A 19,917-nucleotide genomic window follows, 5' to 3' on the forward strand; every position below is an offset into this window, starting at 1 on the left:
TCAAAGACATAACAATCAAATGTTATTGTGTCATAAAGTATAAAATCCAATCAGATTCCAATATGCAAATGCAGACCATTAATTTACCAGGGTGTGTAAGATTTGGGGTCATTTTAAATTAGCATATTCATAGAATCTGCATTTCTTTAAGAGGGAAAAAATGTTGGGGAGGTTTCTGTGCCTTTTTTTTTTTTCTTTTGTGAGTTTATTTAAGGGTTGAAATATATGTAGATTGCAAATTGATTTAATCTGTAATGATTAAATAACATCTTTTAGAATCAGGACGTGGATTGACAGGAAAAAATAACTCAAGCTAGCACATAACAGATCAAATAGGCAGGTAAACACACACACACACATTTCCACAGAATAATCAGGAAAGATCAATGAAATATGAAGCAGATACAGCCATTTTCATCCCCCCCATTCTCTCTCTACGCTCCATCCAGCCTCCCTTCCATTTATCTCCCCTTCACACACTCCATCTCAATCCAAACCTCATCATCTGTCTCCCTGCTCCCATCAGCCACCTATTCTCCCTCTCCTCCCTCCCTCACGTCTGTCTCTGCAGGTGGAATCGCAGCGCTCCATCACTGCTGAGTCGGAGAGAAGGAGCCAAACATCAGCAGAACCAGAGCGAGAGAGAACATTCCTGATCACTCGCTCATATCACTCCACTGCACTCTCGTTCAGTCTGGATTTCTTCCCAGAGAGAATTCATTCATAGCTCACACACTTTTTTTTATTCACTTACCTGTAGCAGAGTACTAGAGATCCAATAGAAATTTAGAAATGTCATCACAAAGTAACAGCATGTTATACCACTGGGAAGCCACTCAGTTCACCCCTAACCAGTGAGCCAGAGGAGACACTATCAAGAAAAATCTCCCAAAAAGAAAACATGATTGAACAGACACCATATATTTTTATACAGAGCAAATCAATACAAATGAACAGTGCTTCGGTTACATTGTTTAAACATTTACTTTGATTTTAATTGAACTTTTAGTAGAGTATTGTCGAATTCTCAAAGCCGATTGGTCGGAAGACTTGTATAACAGCTGGTAAGTTCAAGTTTTCTGTAAGAAGACGTTTTTATTTTACATTTATGGAAGGAGTCTCCAGTTTCAGTACTACGTAACAGTCAGTGTTCCCATGTGGTTAAATCTTCAGGACAGAGGAGTTTGTGTTTCTGGAAAACATTTTTTTAAAAAAAAAAAAAAAAAAAAAAGCTGCATCTAAATACATTAAAAAAAAATTAATTATCAACATTTTGCAGATTCTGCAAGGGGTGTGTAAACTTGTGAGCACAACTGTATATAATGAGAGGTTGTATATGACAGGAGCTAAAGTTGTGAGCAGGGAATTGAAGAAACATGGGACCCGATGTGCTGTAGGATCGGTCCAAGGAATTGTCGGACAAAAGGTCTTTCAAATCTCAGTCACGGCATGCCTTTGTCCCTTGCCGCTGAAATTGTGACTCCGTGTCGCACTTGTACATAGAAAATAAACGATCGTCTGATGCTTTGTCACGTCGGCTGAGGAAAATGTATGCTAAAAGGATATTTCGTGTGCCCAGATGAGACCACTTGTTTTAGCAGAAGAGGAGTACGCAGTAACTTTGGGAGTAAATGCGAAGTAAGCTATATGAACACATTGAAAATGTTGCAGTTTATTTCACTACTTTAGAAAGCGAAAAATTTTCAACATCGGTGCAGAGTGAAGATGTCAAGTCCGGCTTCAAAGCCTTTCAAAGCGTCAGCCGGTGTGAATAGAAGTCCTACACGATGCAAACAATTAGACAGTTTCTCTCAAGCGTGCTGTCAGAGCGGAAGAGCGAGAGGGTGAAGAGAGAGCAGAAAAACAATCGATTCATCTTGAACGGAACAGAGCGCGTGAACACAAATCACCAAAATACAAAACAATTAAAGCGCTTCTTGTGTAAACGCGTTGAACTCCTTTAAGCGAGGCTCTAATGCGCTCTTAATCGAAATCTGTCCAACATCGGCGCTCCGCTCTCAATACACGCTTAATGGTGATGGATACACATGCATACGCTTAAAGCAACAGTTCAGCCAAACAGGAAATTTACATCATAATCCCCCCCCCCCTTACAACAAGCACAGGCGATCAGCCGTGACATGTTTAGTATCTGGAGTTTGTCTCTGTACTTCTGAACCGAAGCTACAAAGCTAATGAAGCTAAAAATCAAGTCATGACACGCTCTAACCAACAGTTTAGCTTCAGGAGATGTCTAAATCAGCACACAGTCAACTCAAAAGACAGTGATTTCATAAATCGGTGTTAATTAAAGGGTGTAATGACACAGTCTAGTCGTGGTTTGATTCGATTCACGATATATATATGTATGTATATATGTATAAAACGAACTAAAAAATTGCTATGAACGGAGGTTTAAAATTGCAAACCAAATGTAACAATACATGTTAAAAATAAATAAATACATTTACAAAGTCTCCCAAAACTTTAATTGAAGTAATGACGTCTCTGACTTGTGGAAAATGATTAATCAAAACAACACTGAAGAAACACCTGAGGCGCCATTTTAATCAGAAATAGAGCTCCAAAGTCGGCTAAAATGCCGGGATTCGGTGGTCTCTTTCTTAGGCACTGTATATCACAGCAGCACAGGGCTGGTGTCATTTGAAAGCTACTGAAGAGCTCCTTTTAACTGTTATAATCATCCATACATCTTCCATACCGCTTATCCTTCAGGGTCGCGTGGAGCCTGGAGACTATCCCAGAGAGCATCGGGCATAAGACGGGGTACACCCTGGACGGGGTGCCAGTCCATTGCAGGGCACAATCACATACACATACACAATCACATACACATTCACTCTGGACATGTCAATCAGCCTACTATGCATGTCTTTGGACTGGGGGAGGAAACCGGAGTACCCAGAGGAAACCCCCGCAGCACGGGGAGAACATCCAAACTCAGCACACACAGGGCAGCGGTGGGAATCGAACCCCCGACCCTGGTGGTGTGAGGTAAACATGCTAACCACTGTGCACCACCGTGCACCCTCTGTTATAATCATATAACCTATAATCCGTTTTTTTCTAATATTTTAATCATTTTTAAATATCCAGATGGAATTACTGTATATTACAGTCCAAACTTTAGGCCACGCCTCCTACCCTGGGTCTGATTCTGGTTCCAAGCAACCTACGATGATATTCAGCTTCAAGACGCAAATTTCCATAGATGTGATACAGTGTGACAATACAGAGTCAGAAACTTCATTAACACATCTGCATGTTTCAGACACCGAACAGCTGGGTCCGATGCGAGTGTGTAATGATTCAGGCATGCGGTTTGCTCGGTGCTAATCTGGTAGCTATAAACTTGTTAGCCGTATTAGCCTCCTGTCGGACATCTTGTCCTCCTAAGCAAATCGGGTGTGTCTGTTGTTTCGAAAGCTGGATCTCAGTGTTGATTCATAGAGTTCTGTTTTCGTGACCACACACACACTCACACGCATACACACATCGCTAAGTTTGGATTTGTACACCACACGGGCTTCATTGTGCAGTTTTCGTCCCCGTTTTTCGTGTTCAGTCGTTCAGCGGGGCGCCTCAGAAGGACACGCATTTAGGCCGCCTGAAATAACGACTCTGAAGTAGCCTATAATTTGCCAGATGCAGCCGTGAAGGGTTTCCATGGCAACCGGGCTGGGTAATTTCCTCGTTTTTTTTTTTTTGCCCGTGACGACGACGGTACAGTAGGAGAACGGACGGATAAACGGAGCACGCAGGAGAGGGAGCGTTACGGTGCATTAGCATGAAACCGTGGCACTGCGCTTTCAAAACATCATGATGATGATGATGATGATGATGATCTGAAAATCTAAAACTTCACATACTTCATCCCCACAGGATGAACAGATGGTTTGGGTTTCACATTACTGCCACCAAGTGTGCTGTTAAAGAGCAGACAACTGGGTCACGTTATAAGAGAGAGAGAGGTGGGGGGAGTGAGAGAGAGAGAGAGAGAGAGAGAGAGAGAGAGAGAGAGAGACTAAAAGAGTAACAAACATAAAGGAAGAATGACAGAAATAGAGTGAAAGATGTAGAGAGAGGAAGAGAGAGAGACGGAGAGATGAAAGGTGGGCAGAAGAAGGGAGAGACTGAGGAAAATACAAAAGAGAAGAGAACAAAGAGAAAGAATAGAAATAGTTGGAGAGCACAACAAACTCAGATAGAATTTGAGAAAGAAAGAGAGATAAACAGGTAGAGGGAGAGAAACACCTCCATTGTTCTTCCATCATCAGCGATCACTCCTTCATCCTCGTTCCACCCGTTCACCGTTACATCTGTATCATTCCTCCATCACTCCATCATCATTCCTCCATCACTCCGTCATCATTCCTCCACCACACCGTCATCATTCCTCCATCACTCCGTCATCATTCCTCCATCACTCCGTCATCATTCCTCCACCACTCCGTCATCATTCCTCCACCACTCCGTCATCATTCCTCCATCACTCCGTCATCATTCCTCCACCACTCCGTCATCATTCCTCCACCACTCCGTCATCATTCCTCCACCACTCCGTCATCATTCCTCCACCACTCCGTCATCATTCCTCCATCAATCCGTCATCATTCCTCCATCATTCCGTCATCATACCTCCACCACTCCGTCATCATTCCTCCATCATTCTGTCATCATACCTCCACCACTCCGTCATCATTCCTCCACCACTCCGTCATCATTCCTCCATCACTCCGTCATCATTCCTCCATCACTCCGTCATCATTCCTCCATCACTCCGTCATCATTCCTCCACCACTCCGTCATCATTCCTCCACCACTCCGTCATCATTCCTCCATCACTCCGTCATCATTCCTCCACCACTCCATCATCATTCCTCCATCACACCTGCATCACTCCTCCTTTTCTCCTAAATCACTGTTTAATCCTCCATCACACAACCAGCACAGGCATTCATTCTCCATCACTCCTGCTTTACACATCCTTCCTTCATCACACTTTCATCACTCCATCATCACTCCTGTTTTACTTTATCATGCCTGTTATTTTCCCCCATCACCCTTCATCACTCCTTCACTATGGCAGCACCCCTGTTTTATTCCATCCCTTCTTCATCAGTCCATCACTCCCGTTTCACTTCACCACCCCTGTTTTACTCCTTCATCACGATCATCACTGTCATCGCTCTGTCATTAGTCTCATCACTCTTTCATCACGCTTTCTTCACTCTGGCATCACTGTGTCATCACTCCATTACTCTTTCATAACGTTGTCATCACTCCATTACTCTTTCATAACGTTGTCATCACTCCATTACCCTTTCATAACGTTGTCATCACTCTATTACTCTTTCATCACTGTGTCATTACTCTTTCATAATGTTGTCATCACTCTATTACTCTTTCATCACTGTGTCATCACTCCATTACTCTTTCATAACATTGTCATCACTCCATTACTCTTTCATAACGCTGTCATCACTCCATTACTCTTTCATAACGTTGTCATCACTCCATTACTCTTTCATAACGTTGTCATCACTCCATTACTCTTTCATCACTGTGTCATCACTCCATTACTCTTTCATAATGTTGTCATCACTCTATTACTCTTTCATCACTGTGTTATCACTCCATCACTCTTCCATCATTCTTTCACCACTCTTTCATCACTGCATCACTCGTCCGTCACTATGATTAGAAATATAAATGAATGATTATCTCATAGCTAATTGTCATATTTTTGTTAAGATGAACTAGTTAACGAAACACAACCTCACAGCTTACATGACTTCCTCATCTTAACTGTCTCATTATCCTTAATTAGTTGTGTTGAGTATGAGAAAAATAGCTACTGCTAGTTTGTAACTCAGTACAGCTCATTCAGGAGAGAGAGAGAGACAGAGAGAGAGAGAGAGAGAGCAAGGGAAAAGAGAAATCAGAGGAGTGCGAGAATGAGTGAGAATGAGAAAAAGAGAGGGCTAGTAGTAGAAAACAAAAAGACAAAAATAAGCAAACAGAACAAAGAGAGAAGGAGAGAGCGAAATGGAGAGCAGGACAGAGAGATTGAGATCAAAAAGGATTAAGATGAGATAGAAATGATAAGAGGAAAGGAGGAAGAAAGAAAATATAAACTGAAATAGGGTGAAATAGTTGAGAGAGAGAGAGAGAGAGAGAGAGAGAGAGAGAGAGATTAACTGATTGACTGTTTAGGGGAAAATGAACATCTGCATACGTTTCATTTTTTGTCAAAGTGTTACTTTAAGGTAAAAGAAGAGATAGATAGATAGAGAGAGAGAGTGAGCGAGAGAGAGAGCGAGAGTTATCACTGAGTGACAGGATGTCCTAATCCACCATGAGCCATGACGACTCGTGCCTTTCCGCATTGTCTCCGTCCTCCTCCTCCTCCTTATTGTAATCATCATCACGACTCTCCACCTCAATCTCCGAGCTTTAGGGGTTTCCCAGCATGTGTGTGTGTGTGTGTGTGTGTGTGTGTGAGATTATGAGTCACTTCATATAAAATTACCCCATTTACATTTAAACCTACACCTTTAAGCAAAAAAAACCAAAAATACTAAAGAACGTTTATGCAGAGTTAATGATGTGAGCAGAACCTCTATTAGAACTCATAAACACACACATATCGGTTGTTACTACACTATATAAGTTGTTAATACTACTATATAAGGTACTGTCACTGCCTTGCATTGTGTACACATGAAAGCGTTATTTATTAACGTTACAGTAACGCTAACCCACAAACTATCATTAGTAAACACCAGGGATGTATCGGGGGTTAGAAGCACTCATACCAAAGCACTATTGAATTCTCACTTCTGATTGGTCAGTTAGGCATTCATTCCCTACAACAGCAGCTCAGACCTGCTATGATGTATATTCATGAATTTGGGGACCGGGTTGAATGTCCCCTCTAGGACAAAACTCCTATGTGTGTTTAACATTATGGGGACGCTGAGTCCTCACAAAGGGCTAAAAATCTACACACATCATTATTATTTTAGCACGCACATGGAATAACAGCAGGGATGTTTAGCAAGACAACACGGATCCTTGGGAGGAAAGGACACAAAGCTAAACTGACAGATTACACACTCACACACACACACACACACACACACACACACACAGAGAGAGAAAGTATGTAAAGCCATAGTGACAGTTCTGTTGAAAAGGGCAGGGAATGCCAGTGAGTCATGTCATGCACACAACTATACTTGTGCACGCACACACACACACACACACACAGGACAAGTTAAACAGCCTTTGCATTTGTGTATCTATAAATGTAACTGCATCACATTTAGTAATGCAGCACTATACAGATGGAAAACCCATCCTGTGTGTGATCTGTGTGTGTGTGTGTGTGTGTGTGGTGTATGTATCTCCATCCAAATGTTTTACATCCATCCTAAAGTTCATGCTAGATGGTTCAAAGTTCTTTATTTGTCACATACGTGTTACATACATGTGATGTAGTGTAGTGAAATGCTTTTCCTTGTAGACGTAGTCTTCTTGGCATTCTGCATGACTGCGTGACTCGGGAAGCTGGCTTATGCTGATCGAGGCAAGAAGCTCTCTAGAAGGAAGAACGGATTATGACGTCAATGCCAGTATGCCATGTCTCGATCAAGAACTTTTTTGTTTACTTCAGTGCAACTTTTTAAGCACCAGTTGCCGTATGAAGCTTTTTTTTTAAAGATTTTTTTTTGGAAAACGTTCATGGGACTTCTACATAATGTTTTTAATGCTATATGTCTGTTGTACTTTTCAGCAGTTGTAGATAAATGATAAATGTTTTAGCTTTAGAAAGTAAAAGCTCCAGTGTGCTGCCCAGTTGCCTGGCAAGCAGACTGACCAGCCTAAAAAGTGGGCGTTAGCTAGTTAAGTTTATTACTATGAATTAATAAATGTACGAGTATGGATGGCTGTTCGGTGTCTTCTCTCCTGGTGAAGGTCCACTTCCATTCGGCGAGAGAGCGGGCCACGGCATGGGCCTTGGTGGACCTCCCTTCGTTCTCCCCTGCCGATCTCCAGGCTGGCTAGGGCGCATTCGAGAGCCTCCAGCATCTCTTTGGGGGGAGTCGGTGCCTCGCATCCCGACGGCCTTATACTCTTCAGGCAGCAGAGCTCACAGAAACCGGTCCATCACCACCCGTTCAACGACCTGGGAGACAGCGTGTCGGTCTGGTTGGAGCCACCTCCTGGCTCTGCGTAGTAGGATGTCCATCTGAGCTCGCGGGGTGACTCCAGGGTGGTAGGACCATTTGTGGAACTCAGCCACTGCGTTGGTAGGGGACAGGCTGCAGTGAACCAGGATCTCACCCTTGAGAGTCTCGTAGTCAGTGGCCGCAGCCAGAGGGAGAGAGTAGTAGGTCAATTGCATCTCCCCCGAAAGGAATGGAGCAAGTATATTAGCCCAGGTGTGCCCTTCCAACTCTTTGCAAAGGGCAACACACTTGAAGGTCTGCAGGAAGGCCTTGAAGTCGTCCTCACTGCTGTGCAGACGCTGGGCTTCTCGGCAGGGGTCCAGGAGAGGAATGGCAGCAGGAGAGCGAGACTTTTTGAGCTCTGTAGGCTCTGGGCCAGCTCCTGGGTTAACATCTGCTGCTGGAGGCTGGTCTCCAGGAGGTGTTGCAGCATGGGATCCATGCAAGTGGTCTGGGTGGGTTCAGTGGTCATAGGATCCATGCTGGGGTTTGGTGCAGGGTCTGTGTTCATGCTCGCATTCTCCACCACTGTGGCAACTCAGAGCTGCGGCAGGAGGAACACAGACACTCAGGAGACAGGAGTGAAGGCAAAAAAGGTTTATTTTATTTTAATATGTGGAGGAAGGGGGAAGATGAGGGCGTGAGGTCTCTTTGTGAAGGCTGTGTGTAGCGCTGTCTTCCCGTAGTGGGCAAGCGGGCTGAAGCAGGCTCAAGGTGGGACCCAGGGAGCATGGCGCTGACAGCGGGTATCAGCCGAGAGTGCAGCGTAGCCAGGGAGCCATCATTGACTCATTGGCCGCCATCCGTGTGTGCTTATGCCACCCCACCTTGCAGCCATGTGCTTTTAAACTGTTCAAAACATGCGGGGTTCTGAAGCGGAGCTGTTTGTTCAGCACTCGAGCAGCAGTCGTGCGAGGAGCGCGTTGGCTTTTGTGCGTGTGGGTTGCATGCTCGCCGTCACAGTAGCTAACGCTGGTCGTGGCAGTCTGCTGAAAAACTCATGAGAACTCATTGTAAAGTAAAACATGGCTGCAAAGTTTCTCTCAGCAGCAAATTAGTATGAGTTTGAAAGAATTTCACATCTTTATAGTGTTATGACTCGACTGTCAAGAAGTTGAATGGTCTCGTGAGCAGGTCAGGGTTAATGCTAACAACATCTCCTCTAATTGCATTTTGCTAGGCAACTGCAGATTGTGGGGGTGTGGCTTTGTGTACAAAGGCGGAATGAGAGACGGGTTCAAAAATCATTCAAATGTTGTTGTTCTTCATCTATTTAACCACTAGACTGCCAATCTGTAATAATCTCGACTATGACAAACACACAAAAGAGCTTAAGTGTGGAAAAGTTGAAATGAAGGAGACAATGCTTTATAAATCTTGTTAATAAAGCAACTGCAGGATTTATCATCTCAAATGATAATGCAATAGTGTTTTATAGAGAAGTGTGTAAAACCCCAGGTGTATTTTGGTGTGTTCTGATTGACAGGAGGAACTTTTTCTGATTGGTTCTGCTGTGACACACTCTGTCTGCAGCTTTCAAAGCTGTAGGGCTCAAGGGGTTAATCGACGTTCCTTATTTTCCGTCACGACCCTCGTTTAATATTGTGTCTGTGGATGTAACTGCATCTCATGCACATTCATCACTGCCACTTTTTAACAATAAATCAAAAAGTTTTAATAAGCATTTTCATTTCATAGCACAGAAAAGGTTCGGGCCATTCACTTGCATCGTACTTTGCTGTGTTTCAGCATTTTCTAAAATAAGCCTAAAGCATGTGGAGGTTTAATCCAGCTCAGCGGGGGAGGGAGAGAGGATTAGCGTTCGCTTTCCCACTGAGACAGAAAGCCAATTTTACACCGATAAGTGAGGGCGCGAGCAGAGAGCATCTGCTGGGCGCTGATAAGAGCCACACACACCTCCACGCTGCACACTGGGCCAGCGGAGGGCCAAAGGTCACAGGTGACACTGTGTTCTGGTGTGTGTGTGTGTGTGTGTGTGTGTGTGTGAAAGAGAGACCAAAGTGGAGGGTCTTCAGTTTCCAAGGCCACACAGTTCTTTAGTGATTTAGCAGACTGAGTGTATTTGTTGTGCATGTTAGCTGTAAAATACTGTGTGATCAATAAATATAGATATCTTACAGAGGTGCGAAGAAATTACTGAGCCTTACACACACACACACACACACACACACACACACACACACTAGCATTATAATGAACACACTAAGCCAAAAACTAGCATTACATTAAACAGGCTAACCCACAAAGTAGCATTACATTAAACAGGCTAACCCACAAACTAGCATTATATTAAACAGGGGAACCCACAAAGTAGCATTACATTAAACAGGCTAACCCACAAACTTGCATTACATTAAACAGGGGAACCCACAAACTAGCATTACATTAAACAGGGGAACCCACAAACTAGCATTACATTAAACAGGGGAACCCACAAACTAGCATTATATTAAACAGGCTAACCCACAAACTAGCATTACATTAAACAGGAGAACCCACAAACTAGCATTACATTAAACAGGAGAACCCACAAACTAGCATTACATTACACAGGCTAACCGATAAACTAGCATTACATTAAACAGGAGAACCCACAAACTAGCATTACATTAAACAGGAGGACCCACAAACTAGCATTACATTAAACAGCCTAACCCACAAACTAGCATTACATTACACAGGCTAACCGATAAACTAGCATTACATTAAACAGGAGGACCCACAAACTAGCATTACATTAAACAGGCTAACCCACAAACTAGCATTACAGCTCAATCACAAACAGTAAAATGATAAATCCAAACAAGTGGCTCGAAGTAGCTTATCCTGTCTTATATGATCTATTATTAAATGTGTATAGAGACATTACAAAGAAAAATACAGCTTGGAAGGAAGTAGCGGAGTTCTTTGGTGCCTGTGAGTGTATGTTGCGAGTTTGCCAACGAAGCTAGTACAAAGCCTAGCATGTAAAGTTGATGTAAACCAAACAACCAATTTTCACACTGATTAGCGTGATCAGCGCGATTAGTTTGCTAGTGTGACTGATGCGTTACTTTTTTGGTAATTTTTGTTAGCTTTAAATGCTATATTAGACAACAAAGTACACATTAGCCTACTTCTTGCTTGCTAGTGTGAGCGTACGGTAAGCCAAAGCTCAAACTCAAACTGCTAGATGAGGTCCAATAAGAACACACGATTTTACAGGGCAGAAAAAAAGAGACAGATTAACAAAACTATCATTTTACCTAAGAGGAGGAAAAGCCCAAGAGAAGAAATTACACTGAGTGAAAAGGAGGTGATTTTACTCTTGTGCGTCACACACATTCTCTCTCTCTCTCTATCTCACACACACATGCACACACACACACGTATCTTGACGTCACTACGTGAAGACATGTGTCTCTGATGCACAGCGCAATCACGTGACTGGCTAAGACACATTCTGCTTCACTCTGCTGACTGACAGCCATATGCTAATGAGCATGTTTATGCTAATTGCCTGTGATCTCGCCCACTTGCGGCTAACTGCTACATTTTCATTTCATTTGCATACATTACAGACAAAGGACTCGGCTCAGGGGAACGTTCAGATTAAAACACATGGCAGACACATTCTCAGCGATCAGAGAGCTCGCCCATGCTCTCTCACACACTCACACACACACACACACACACACGATAAATCACATGACATATCACAGTGTATACACTGTATAAACATTTTATATTCACAGTAAAACCGCTCTGGGTTTTCATCATTTATCATCTTCACAAACAATACAGCAGACATGTTGGGATATTTGGGTGAATTTGTCCTTGTCAGAGGAAATATGGAGTCCACCAGAAACATTATTCAAGTCGTTGTTCAAGAATCAGTTATTATCTCTTTAGCTAGAAATGAAAATATTCCCCTTAATACAGTCCACCGAGACACACACCGTGTTTGGTGTGTCAAGTTCGCTTTTTTAACAGTCCTTGGTGCTATGAGGCTAATCTAGCTAGCAAGTAATAGAAGCTCATAGCTACCAGTTAGCCATCATGTAAACTGCTGATTTCTGAAGGTTGAATTGTGGTTAGCCCGTTCGCCTCACACCTCCAGGGTCGGGGGTTCGATTCACATTACCACCGTGGCCGTGTGTGTGTGGAGTTCTCTCTGTGCTGCGGGGGTTTCCTCCGGGTACTCCGGTTTCCTCCCCCAGTCCAAAGACATGCATGGTAGGCTGATTGGCGTGTCTAAAGTGTCCGTAGTGTATGAATGGGTGTGTGAATGTGTATATGATTGTGATGGATTGGCACCCTGTCCCGGGTGTACCCCGCCTTGTGCCTTGTGCTGGGGTAGGCTCCAGGTTTCCCCGTGACCCTGAAAAGGATAAGCGGTATAGAAGATGGATGGACTTATTCTGCTACTGAGGAAACTGTTTATGCACAGACTTAGAGCCACCTGTTTGACTATATTTGTGGTAGCACGCAATAAGTAAGGAATAAAAGACCTTGTGCTGTGTGTGTTGTTTCTGGAAAACAATCGATGACATGGTGGCGTGATGCAGGATGACGCTAAGCTGAGATCAGCACAGAGTTGGTTATTTTCCTATTACAGCGCGTCCCAGAGTGGTTTATTCCCAACACAGCAATTTACCAACGTTAAAAACGTTTATTTATTAAAGAACATGTTATACGTCGTATTCTTTTATAGTTACGTTTAAGGTTATGGAGCGTCTGTGAATTTCCGTTATGACTTACTGCGTTATAGTATAGCGTTCCTTCACCAGCCTCTTTTTTTCCCCTCTCTCTTGAAGTTAATGCGCTTGCTACAGAGAAAGCACAAAAGGCCACATCCTGTGTCCTAAAGACTTCAAGTCCGATTTAGGAAAAATTCAAAATGACAACGTCTGAGCGTTCCAAGACGCTGACACTGGAGACTCCTTACAGAAAACGTCACCGTACCGATAACTCTACATTTTTATAAGACTTTTATTCGAATATGTTATGTACCCACCACTATTCTTTATTTTTATATACTTCATTTTATTTTGAATTAATTTATCATATTAAATTACCCTTTGTATAGTTTTTAAGTATCTGTGCTGCTGTAATATGGGAATTTCAATGAGAATCAAGTGATCGAGCGATATATCTAATCTGTCTATCATTTCTTTCAAGTCCCTGTAAACGAGTTGTTACTATAGAAACAATAATGCCTTCATAAACCTGCGATTTGCAGCTGCACTACTGTCAGAGCTGCTGTTATAGAAAAACAATCAACACCTTCTGACCAATCAGATTTCAGAATTCATTTTCAGATGTGATTTGTTATGGTTGAAGTACCTTTAACGAATGTGTTGTGCGTTATCCTTATCCTTATCCTTACTGCTTTCATCCAATAATAACACACGCTACTGGAATGATAATAACTGACCGATGGTGTCTGATTTTTGAGAAGAAATAACCTGACAAAACTGCTTTAGTGCTTGATAAAGTAATGAAATAAAACAGTACCTGGCACTTTTTCAACCCGACTGTAATATTTCATATTTCAGTCATGGTCATATGTTAAATTCATTAAAAAAAAATTAAAGGTTCACCTCATAAATATTCATGACACACAAAACATGACGAGAAGCATGAACGCACACTCTCAGCCAATCAGACTAGAGGGTCTCGTTCATGGTTGCCGTGACGACAGCGGTCACGCACGAGTGCCTGAAGCTGATCGTAAATAGCTGGAGGTGACGTTCGCATGCGTTCCCGCTAATCACGGCGGACAGCCTTCATAACACATCAGAGCAACCCGGAGGGGAATCCGGCAACATCTGAGTCCACACACACACACACACATACGCACACACACGCAAGGTCAGGGGATTTTAAAAATCCCACTTCATATGTAGAAAACTATAATAATAAAAAAATAACAAACAACAACAACAACAGAGTAATTAGTTTTCATTGACTTAATTTACCAGGCTGTAATTTAGAGTGACTTGACCTTTAGATGAACAAATAAAATGGAAGTGTGACCTTCACACACATGTTTACTGTATATAGCGCATGTAAGGATAACTAACACGGACTGAGTTTGATTCCGTACGCAACACTTTTCCACACGACACGTTTACGCATACTGTAAATAATAACGCTGCGTTCGCAAGGACATTTGGAAATGCACCTGCTATTGATTTGAATGAAAATTAAATGTGTTTCCATGGAAAACTAACACGTGGTAACCCGTAGAAATCCTTTTTTTGTGTGTGTTTTAAGCCAATAGGAGAGTGGGTGTGGCTTCTGTCATTCACGTTAACACTGAGTAAGATGGAGGATAAACTGAATGCAGTCGTCGTTCGCGTTGAGATCCGTACGATCCACGTTTTACGTCATCTTTAAATAGCTGCTAAAACCCATCATCAGGAGATCGTGGGTTCGGATACAGACGTCTCAGTCATAGCATACTCTCTCCTGTCAGTCAGGGCGAGTCTAGCCAATCACAGGCGTCTGTGAGCTCGTGTATGTGGAAGAGGACAGATAACGCTTTCCTCCGAGTGTTGTGCTGTGATGCGGCACGAGCAAGTTCCATAACTATATAATTTCATTACATGCTTTAATTACATTTTAACATTATTCATTTATTTATTCGAATTGTTTGCAAATCGTTGTGGCGTAAGAGGAATAAACCACTTGCTACAGGACAAGAATGAACTTAGGACGACTTAATGATGAACTTGTTTTATTCCTTACGTATACAATAAGGGGTTAAATAGACACTAAGGGGCTGTTACTGGAAATTTTTTCAAGCTAAATATAAATACTGTAGCTAGCGTGACAATGCTAACAAAGACAGAGACACAAGGAGACACAGAAAGACAGAAAAACACAAATCCAAGTCTGAGACAGAGAGACAGGAAAATACCTTGAGCCCAGTCCGGTATGTCTTCATTTAGCACCATCACAGACACACGAGTATGCAGCCCACACACCCACACACACACACACACACAGAGCTCAGGCAGTGGATGTCCTCCTTGTGTGTGTGCGTGTGTGTGTGTGTGTGATAAATGTCTGTGTGTATTCCAGTTAGATCACTCCATTACGGTTATGATTACGGCCTACAGATAACACCAATATTTCTGTTCATCCACACACATTAATAACGTCCAAACAGCCGCTATCAGCTGAGCTGCCACCTCATTCATCACACACACACACACACACACACACACACAGAGCTCATATACATCAGGAGCAGTTTAGCTGTTGTAAGTTACAGCACAGGAAATTCCAGTGCTGAGAAAAAGGAAACATGTGCGGCTTTCTTACCCAGCATGCACCTGGATCAGTCTCACGTCATGGCAACAGCGCAAACAAATCAATGTAAACACAGCCTGAATCAGATGTACATCCGTGTACGCATGCTTTTGGTGCAGGATAAGGCTCTGGGTTACTGATCAGAAGGTCGGGGGTTCAAGCCCCAGCACTGCCAAGCTGCTACTGTTGGCCCTTGAGCAAGGCCCTTACCCCTCTCTGCTCCAGGGGGCGCTGTATCATGGCTGACCCTGCATTCTGACCCCAACTTCCTGGCATGCTGGGGTATGCGAAGAAAACAATTTCACTGTGCTGTGACCAATAAAGACTCATTATTATTATTATCATTATTATCATACCGCACGATGTAATGCTCGAGTTCTGGACCGGGACTTGACGTAATGTGTATCAGTGCGGTTTCTGATGGAGGCTGAAAACGTTAACGTTAACAGTTCACTGCTGATCGGGTCGTAGAAGTTTTGCCGTATATAGCGGACTACGTCATGCCTCCAGAAATCTCTTTGTTCCATATTGAATTTGACAACTGGTGGCTACATAGGAGGAACCCAAACCCCTACCTTCCCCAAAACCCAGTCCATACAGGATTTCGCGTTTCAGAGTTGTTGTTTTTTTGTGTGTGTGATTGTTGCAGCCAAAAACGTTTGACTTTGCTGAGGCTTTTTAAAAACATTTCTGATGCAATTTGCGAAGTTTTTGTGCTTTTTTTTTTTTTTTGCGGAAAACTACTTGAACTGACGGAATCGCAATTGCGCAAAATTGTCTATTGCGGGAGTGTTTGTTGGTAAACGAGACGTTTTAGCCGTACTCGTGTTCGAAGAGGGATTCGGCAGGACGTGCGTCGTGATGTCGTCACGTGACGTGTCTCGGCTCGAATCTTCAGAAAATCTGTTGCGATTTTGAAAAATTGCAAGCTCCTCCAAATATTTTTTTCGGAGTTTGTCAGTGCACCTTTCGCACACTCGCTCACCCCTACGGACGATTTATCTTAGCCAGTCCACCTACTTCACGAAAAACCCTGGAGGAAACCCACATGGACACGAGGAGAACGTGACAAACCTGGAACAATAACCTGAGCTCGAGATTGAACCAAGGACCCCGGAGCTGTGAGGTAGCAATGCTACACGTTACGTCACACTGACTAACGACTCTTCTAGGATGGATGTGTGAAGCAACAGGTGATTCACTGATTGTTTTTTTTTTCCCCCCCTCCATTTCCATACGCATTCGAGACGTCAAGATTTCACCTATAAAATTCTGCATCGGCTCCCGTAGGAGTGCCCTATAGACACATCCCCTGTGGCTTCACAGATTAAAACAGCCTGTAGGTTTTAAAGTTCTGTTTTAATAAACCAGGATCTCAACCCTGAAGGAAGAAGGTTGCGCAATAAACGATGATGTACAATTCTTCCTGGATAACGACAGGGAAAGATATCAAAAATCAACACCACGAATGACACAGCGCGTTACTGAGAGGAGCTTCATTTCTTAAAGCCGTTTATGATGTAAGACGTATCGTATTTACATGGGTTTGGGACGTCCACTTCCATGTCCACTTCCACGACTTGTTCAGAACAGGGAGGGAGAGGAGAAGATGGAGTCATGACGTCAGCCTGGAGAAAACTGGTGAGCTTCTCAAAAAACAGATCACATTCAGAGTGATGACCTACAACAGAGGACATTAGCTTGAATCTCTCTCTCTCTCTTTCTCTCTCCAACACACACACACACACACCTAAAGACCTACATCCATTACTCCACCCCTATTAGTATGTTTAAAACGCAGCTCAATTTCCAAGTCAATTCTGAGTTTAATTGAGATTTTTATCTCTGTTTTAGTTTTAGGACTCGCTTGTATTTAATATCTACGAGTACATTCACATTGACTCATTTAGCAGAGCAAATCCAAGCGTACGGCTATGACGAGAGCGCTAGAAAGAAACTGGAAATGGCCCAGATCAAGGATGCAAAAGACAAAAAAGAGGCAGCCTCCAGTTTAGCATGAAGTCTGCATTCCACTTCCACTGTATTTATTTTCTTCTCCTTGATTTCTTCTTCTAATTACGTACATCTTAAGAAACATACTCAATATTAAATCAATCAAGATGTACTTCCTCCCACAATGTGAACACAGTTATATTATACAAACCACAACAGAGGCATCTACGGAACTGATCCAGCTCATGCTCGGATACCGAATGATAAATACTAATGCGGAATAGTCTCCTTTGATTTATGATCTCATTTCCTATTTTATTTCTTTTATTATACAACGTGCTTTTCTTTTCTCTGGGGTTTTGCACTTAAACAAAATTCACTTGAGCATTCTCGTTTGTTTGTTGTTTTTTTTTGAACCCGTGTACACTGTGATGTAAATGTGAAAATCGAAATTGTTTCATATTAAAAGAAAAATTATTACACATTTTGTGTGTGTGTGTGTGTGTGTGTGTGTGTGTGTGTGTGTGTGTGTGGTTAAAATTATTACACAAGTGAAAAGTAAGCAGTACTGCGTAACAGCATCCAGAGGGAATATGACTGACAGGTGGTCACGTGACAGTGGTAGAGGATAATAAATAATACTTACTGCATCCTGCATGCTACTACAAGTAATAGTGAGGAGTATAGAGAGTATATACTGGTGCACTAGACAGGAATTGAATATATAAGATAGTGTAAAAAGGTGACATTGAGCTTATTTGCGTAAAGACACGTGGAGCAACATCGCCATCTAGTGGTCCACACGGAACTGCACACACTCGTGTGTACTGTATGTTAAATATTAAATATAACGCGAACAATGTAAAACTCTGCTGCAGTTTATTGGAAGTCATGTAGAACTAACTTGGGGAGTTTACTTTCCAACATTCAGCCTTTTTTTTGCTCCTTTTTGTGTGAATGAAATGATTTTTTTTTTTGTCCCCGACACTTTTAAAAATAGTTGTAAAGGTACAATAGTCAATATGCAGCCTATCATTCCGTATTCGTACAAATAATGTGAGAAATTACGTAGAAATGAGTTTAAGTCATTGTCTCAGAATACTTTTTTTTAAAACAGTTTGGAAATCTGGAAACCTTCCGGTCCGGAAGGTTTGTTTATATTTGGATTGGCCTCCTGTCAGTCATTTTATAGACACGCCCCTAACGCCTCTTCACTTCCTCATGAATCATTATGAGAAGTCACATGTTTATAGCAGCTGAATGTCCAAGCGCGCTCATTCCTGCTGAAATAAATAAATAAATAAATAACAGCCACAAATACAATTACAAACCATTAGCTAACCATTAATACCATTACCATTAATGGTATCCATTAGACATAACGTGCCACCAATAGACGGGAGAGACCCACAGGGACCATTACAGTTTCCACTAAAACCAATACAAATTCTGAGGGTTTCTTTTTCCCCCTGTACACACACACACTGCACCCGCCCCAAATCTTACCTAATGCACCTTTAAGCAACTTATTTAGTCAAGACTGTCCTTCTTAATTATTTTTATGATCTGATACAAGTCTTTTATTCTTTTTTTTAACTTACATGTTTTGTGTCCTTAATCCTTGATTTATTTTCTGGGTCTCAGGATCGAGGGGTCAGAGAGGCATTGCCTGCGTGATTTCACTACTGTGATGCCATTTAGACCTGGAAACTTTTTTTTTTTTATCTTCCACCATTAGATCTAGACCATTAGACCTGCATTTAACCATTCAGAAAATGCCACCTAAGACAGGGGTTCCCAAACTTTTCCAGGGCAAGGCCCCCCAAATGGCATTAACATTTGACCGAGGCCCCCCTTTTGCAAGATGTCTTTAAAACACATTAAAAATACAGACTTCTGAATATATCCCCCCCTTTTTTTTTTAATTAATAATCACATCTTACATCTTTACATTATATTAGGAATTGATTGCGTGTGTGTGTGGTTGTCTGAGAGTGAGAATTTATTTTTCACACCAAATTGTTGAGGCCCCCCGGGCGCCCCCTGGTGGCCCCAACTTTGAAAACCACTGACCTAAGATAACACCCACTTAAAAAAAAGGAAAAGTTTCTTTTCTGCATTTTGCTCTTAAATGATTAACAAGGTCGAGTTCCTTTATTTTAAAGCACAAAAACAGCAAATACACAAAAATGTGGTTATCTATCATCCATGCTAATGACACAGGGACACTAAGAACGTCCTAATGATTTACATATTTTTAAAATAAATAATTTACTTTTAATCTACAATCTGGGTGTTCAGTGTGACCTGATCAGTCAATTTCTCATTATTAAAAATAGACAAATAAATTTCTCCTTCCGTGCACGAGGAACTTTTACTTACAATTTAG

This window comes from Ictalurus furcatus, chromosome 11 (assembly GCF_023375685.1).
Source record: "Ictalurus furcatus strain D&B chromosome 11, Billie_1.0, whole genome shotgun sequence".
Taxonomy (NCBI): domain Eukaryota; kingdom Metazoa; phylum Chordata; class Actinopteri; order Siluriformes; family Ictaluridae; genus Ictalurus; species Ictalurus furcatus.